Source organism: Stegastes partitus, unplaced genomic scaffold (genome assembly GCF_000690725.1).
Source record: "Stegastes partitus isolate 25-593 unplaced genomic scaffold, Stegastes_partitus-1.0.2 Scaffold1330, whole genome shotgun sequence".
NCBI classification, from domain to species: domain Eukaryota; kingdom Metazoa; phylum Chordata; class Actinopteri; family Pomacentridae; genus Stegastes; species Stegastes partitus.
This window is the reverse complement of record NW_007579061.1, coordinates 140,048-146,047: the sequence shown is the minus strand read 5'-3', so window position 1 is coordinate 146,047 and position 6,000 is coordinate 140,048. Positions and strand designations below refer to the sequence as shown.

Genomic DNA, 6,000 nt, shown 5'->3' with positions numbered 1-6,000 from the left:
AATGGATGGATGGATTTTTTCAGCAGTGGCGCATCTTTGTCACTCTACCAAAAAGCTTTGACTGGTGAAGAACAGGCTACAGTTAGAGAGAGGAATGTCTACATACTTTCTGTCAAAACTTTGATGGAACTATTGGTCTCTGTGCATAAATTAGCATAAATGAAGTAACAAAAGAAATGACGTCATCTGCCCAACCACTACCACTCATTCCCATGGTCTAACAATAAGTTAAGTAACAAAAGAAATGACGTCACCAGTCCTTCCATTACCATGCTTTCCTATGGTCAGACAAGCCCGTGTTGCACTTTTTGTGTCACATACTAGTGTTTTGAGAGGTATATTTTCTGTCTCTCACACAGACACAGGCATGCAGAAAACCTACAAACAATAGCAACAGGAGAAACATCAGCAAAAAGGGATAAAGCATTTGTTATAATGTGAATGAGCAGTGTGAACGGGGGAATCTAAAATGGGATAATTGATTCTAAAATGCTAGATAAGGTTCCAAGGAAAAACCTTACAAACACAAGCTGCAGGAACAACAATTCTGTGCAAGAACTTGTGTGTTTAAGTTATGAGAAACAGTTGAAACCAGACGTTTACATACACTGTATAAAAAGACACAAAAGCTTTTTTTTCACTGTGTGACATTAAATGTGACTAAACTTTTCCTGTTTTAGGTCAGTTAGGATTACCAAAATTATTTCTATTTGCTAAATGCCAGAATAATGAGAGAAGGATTTTTTTTTTTTAGAGAAGTTTTTATTACTTTCTTCAGTCAGAAGTTTACATTTCCTTAGTATTTGGTAGCCTCGCCTTTAAACTGTATGACTGTATGGTCAAATGTTTTAGGTTTCCTTCCACAAGCTTCTCACAATAGTTTGATGAATTCTGACCCATTCCTCCTGACAGAACTGGTGGAACTGAGTCAGGTTTGTTGGCTGCCTTGCTCCACACGCCTTTTAAGCTCTGCAGACACATTTTCTACAGGATTGAGATCAGGGCTTTGTCATGGCCGCCCCAAAACATTGACTTTGTTGTCCTGAAGCCTCTTTGTAATTAATCTGGTGATGTGGTCATTGTTCATTTGGAAGACCCATGTGTCCAAGCTTTAACTTCCTGGTTGATGTCTTGAGATGTTGCTTCAATATTTCTACATAATCTTTTTTCCTCATGATGCCATTAATTTGGGAAGTGCACCAGTCCCTCCTGCAGCAAAACACCCCCACAACATGATGCTGCCACCCCCGTACTTCACAGTTGGGATGGTGTTCTCAGGCTTGCAAGCTTCCCCCTTATTCATCTAAATGCAGCAATGGTTATTATGACCAAACAGTTCAGTTTTAGTTTCATCAGACCACAGGACATGTATTCAGAAATTAATATCTTTGTCTCTGCGTGCATTTACAAACTGTAATCTGGCTTTTTTTATGTTGCTTTTAACTGGTTTCACTGTGGATAATGACACTCTCTTACCAGCTTCAGCAGCATCTTCACAAGGTCTTTAGCTTTTGTTCTGGGGTTGATATGCACATTTCGCACCAAAACAGTTCACCTCTGGGACACAGAACCTGTCTCCTTCCTGAGCAGTATGATGGCCATAGTATATACAGATTATGTAAACTTCTGGTTTCAACTGTGTATACAGTACCCTGCTGTTGTATGCACAGTCGCTCTCATCTCAGTTGATGATGCTTGTAACTCCTTCAGAGTAGTCATAGGTGTCTTGGTGGCCTTTCTCACTGGTCTCTGTTTTGCTTTGTCACTTAGTTTTAAGGACAGCCTGCTCTGGGCAGAATAACGCACATGCCATAGTCCTTCCTTTTCTTAATGATGGATCTAACTGTACTTCAAGGGATTTTCAGTGACTTGGAATTTTCTTGTATGTACACTGGAACTTGTGTTTTTTAATAATCTTTCCACTCTGTTGTTTCCAGTATTATTTTGTCTTCATTGTGTAATTATAATCAGTACGAGTAATATACCAGTGATTGGACATTTCAGATACAGATGTCTTCATACTACAATCACTGGAGATACATTCATTGCACAGATGATCTCCATTTCACAAACTGTATCACCTCCAGCATGAATTGGTTGCACTTGTGTTGAATTAAATGCGGTATTGTGAATATTTACTTTGTGTGCATTACTTTGCAAAAATCAGTTTTCACTTTGACATAAATCTTTTTTGTAAATTGTTCTAAAAGCCAAATAAATTGACCTTGATCCAATGTTGAAAATCTGTTGAAAAGGTAACACTTCCAAGTCGCGTCAATACCGTTTATAGCAGTGAATGTTGTGAAAACGATGTCATCCAAACTCCACACCACTCGGTGGTGGTAATGTTTGCCAACCGCCATTAAATCTCACCGAAGAAGAAAGCTTTCTACGTCACTTCCCATTAGGAACTGGTGGGGTCACGTGATGTGGTATTAGCTCGCTGACTCTGCTATGTTTGTCGTTTTCGCTAACAGTTTAAAAATGCGCTATTTCTCGTTTTTACCGGTTTATCGTCGTCCAGGGACGCTCCGCAGCTCCTCAGAGACCTGCTTTCACCGACGCCGGTCGCGGAGTTTGACCGAGAAATCGGCCGCTCCGGGCCTGCACGTCACGTGACCCGCATGCGGCGGAGCGTTTGATAAAAAGATGGCGTGAGCGCGGCGGAGCGGAGAGGACAACAAACCTGAGCTGCTGAGCGCCGCCGACCGCGAGCCGCAGCGGCCGTCCAACGGTCAGGTAAGTTCACCTCAACGTGGGAATTGTTTGTTTAGTACCAGCTTAACTTCTCGGTCATATAAAAACTCAAAATCATCGTGTTGTGATTAAAGGGTAAATTATAAGTTGGTTGTTTTGAAGCTGTTAGCTCCTCACTGCTAATGTTAGCTAGCGACAGCAATGACAGTGCGTGAGAACACACCGTCAACAACATCACAACAATGTGAGGGGGGTCGTTAGCTCGCTGTTCTAGCCTTAGCTGCAGTAGCCAGCTGCTGAGAAGGACACACTGCTGAAAATAAACGAAGGTGGTGTATTAACAATGTCTGTTAAAGCTTGCTAACGTAATTCATCAGCAACTCGTTATCAACTTCAACAAGCGCCGACGTAACAAGCTAGCTGAAAGTCTTTCTTTGGCGTTGTAATGTGAACAAAATCTTCATTAAACGCGGTGAGAGACAAAGTTCCTCAGATGAAAACGCGCTAACGCAGGGTAATAAATACGCAATGTTACTTTGGGTGGAATAAAAGCCACTGATATAATACGGGGGCTTTTAAGACAACACTGAAGTTAGTTTCTGTTTTGGAAGTTAAGGGAAACTTAACTGACAACGCTGAGACACCGAGTCAGTTTTTGTTTCATTTTAACAATGTAAAATGGCATTCGACATTTTAGGCAAAGCCTTAATGCTGTCTAAACTCAGTCAACTTTTTGGCAATTTAATTCTATATGTGAATATGTTTAAAAGACGGATTTCACAGTTAATATTGAATGTTGTGTCAGATCAAAATCGAAAATGTATAGTATAGTATACAGACTCGCCAAATATACACTGGATTTTTCCAGAAAAGTCAAAGTCACAATTTTTATTTTGTTAAAATGCAGAATAGCGTCTGGCACCTACATCTTCAGGTCTACATCTAAAATCTCCATGTATAGACTGGTCAAATCTGGATTGGCTTACAGAGGCTAAGGAGTTTTTAAAACATAGTTTCTGATTTGTGAAAGCTTTCATGTATTTGTGAAAAAGCAACAAGTGCGATTGCCTATAGTGTGTTTTTAATTATGACATAACCTAATGTAATCTATATACAAAAAGCAGTGAAATCTACTTTTTTTAAAACAAGTAAATAGAAATACAAAATGATTAAAGCTTTTGTAAATTAGAATCAAAGTTTTTACGACTCTACCTTTTGTAGGATAATCTAGTCTAGATTTGATGTGTGTGAATGTGTTGTAGACCTGATCTGAGATTATCTACATGCAAAATAAAAATTAAGTCTCTCTTTTTTTTTTTTTTGAGATTTTCACAAAAATAAACAAACGTTTTGAAATCGTAAACCATGTTTTAATGAATGTTTTCCTTAATTAATAATTAAATTCAAATTTAACTTGTATGCATGATAAGCGGGAGAAGATAGATGGATGCATATATAGTGGGTGTAACACGGACCTGGTCTAATGTGGTCCACATTCAGAACAAAGCTGTGAAATCTGTCTTTTATATTTTCTGAACTGGAATAAAAAAATACAATTTTTTAAAGTGGATTTCAGATGACATTAAGGCTAGCTAAAACATCTAAACCGATTTTAAATAATTAAAATGTGGGCATAAACGGAGTCATTCGCCCAGCCCTGCACGTTAAGTTTCCCTTAACGTTTCCCTTAACGGTCGAATCGTAAACCGACTTCAGCGTCATTTTCCGAGTTAACCGTTAATAACGTTTAGCCGTAACGGCTGTGAGATTCCTGTGAAATGTAGCTTCACAGCATTTCGCGTTTAGATTAGCCTCTGTTAGTTTGACTTCTGTGACTTGTCGCTGACATAAATGTGAAGGTGTCTTTAACTCGAATAGCTTAGCTTTCTGTTAGCTTAGCTGTGTCACCCTGGTCTCGCCAGGCCAGTTTAGCAGATATGACAGTGTGCGAGACAACGATTTGCTGCTGCAGATTAAACGTGTTGATCATTAAGCAGTGAAAACGTTTAGTTAGATTATTGACTATCGGTGCTGTTTGTGTTAGTACTTGAGTTATTAACCGTAGGAGCTAACGTGAAGCGAAGGAGAAGCTACGTTGTGTCAGGGAACAGGAAGTTGAAAGCAGGGCATTGCAAACACGTGTCTTGTTTTGGGTCACTTTGGAACAAGTGTGGACCTAACCGGTGTGTACACGTTACTGTAGTACATGGCTGACTTTAAAGCACGTATTAGTTGTGCTATCCATAAATAGATTTACGTACATCGAGTCAGTGTTTCATTTTAGTGTGGTGATTTTTTTTTTACCCTTTCTATGTATGGTTCTAGAGGTGTTGTGGTGAGTTTAACATTTAAGTAGATTTCATATTTGCTAAACAGTGACCTGAAACCACTCTTGCTGCGTGTTTAAGTTTGGGATTTTAGCACTGGATATACAAATGAAAACTAGGCATTGAATTTTACTTTGGCTTGCTTGTTTTGTTTTTTGTTTTTTTTACTACACATGTGGTCTACATGTGGGTATTTAAGTATATCTAGCATTTCTTTTATGATTTAAATGTTTTTGTCAAATGTGTGGTTGGCTTTGTAAGCAGACCTTAGCTACTGTAAATTTCATAAAGATATTGTTATTTGTAATTAATTATAACAATGATAATCACTTTATTATTAGCACTTTTCGACAACAATGTTACAAAGTGCTCTATGATCAAACAAATGTCAACTATTAACTATAGAGATGAACCTGACTAATTTAGAGCCAAATTGTAGCAAATCAAAGGATTCCCTGGATCCCCTTTAAAGCAAGTTGATAGATCGTTACTAGAGCTATGGGATGTAATGTTTTCTTAGTGACATGTTGCATAAGTAGTGAAACTGCAGATGCATATTACTTTCACGTTCATTATAGACTAGTCAGTCAAATAATTGTTTCCTTTTTCCGCATTAATTCATTATTTGTAATAGTTGTTTGGTCTATAAAATGGTGAAAAATGTTGATCACTGTTTTTCAAAGAACACGATGAGAAATGTCTTCTTTAATCCACAAACCAAAGATGCTCAGTTGACTGTTGTAGAGGAGGAAAGAAACCAGAAAACATTCACATTAAAAAAGCTAGAATCTGCATAGATTTTTTTCTTTTAAAAAATAACTTGCTGATCAAATTAGTTGGCTATTAACTTAATAGTTGGCAACATATGGGTTAATTGCTGTAGCTCTGTTGTCACTTTCAGAAAATGGTGAAGGATGTGCAAATGAAAATGTGCAGCTCACACATTTGTCAAGCATACATATAGCTTGTTTTGTTA

The 6,000-nt window shown here is 38.1% G+C and overlaps 1 protein-coding gene across 2 annotated transcripts in view; it reads left to right on the top strand.

The window, feature by feature from the left end:
- Positions 1 to 2,418: 2,418 nt before the first annotated feature.
- Positions 2,419 to 6,000, top strand: part of sbno1 (strawberry notch homolog 1 (Drosophila)) — a 22,176-nt gene continuing 18,594 nt past the window's right edge. For both annotated transcript variants that reach the window (XM_008298589.1, XM_008298588.1), the window contains exon 1: positions 2,419 to 2,739. The gene's annotated coding sequence lies outside the window, so the exon portion shown is untranslated. The remainder of the gene's footprint in view (positions 2,740 to 6,000) is intronic.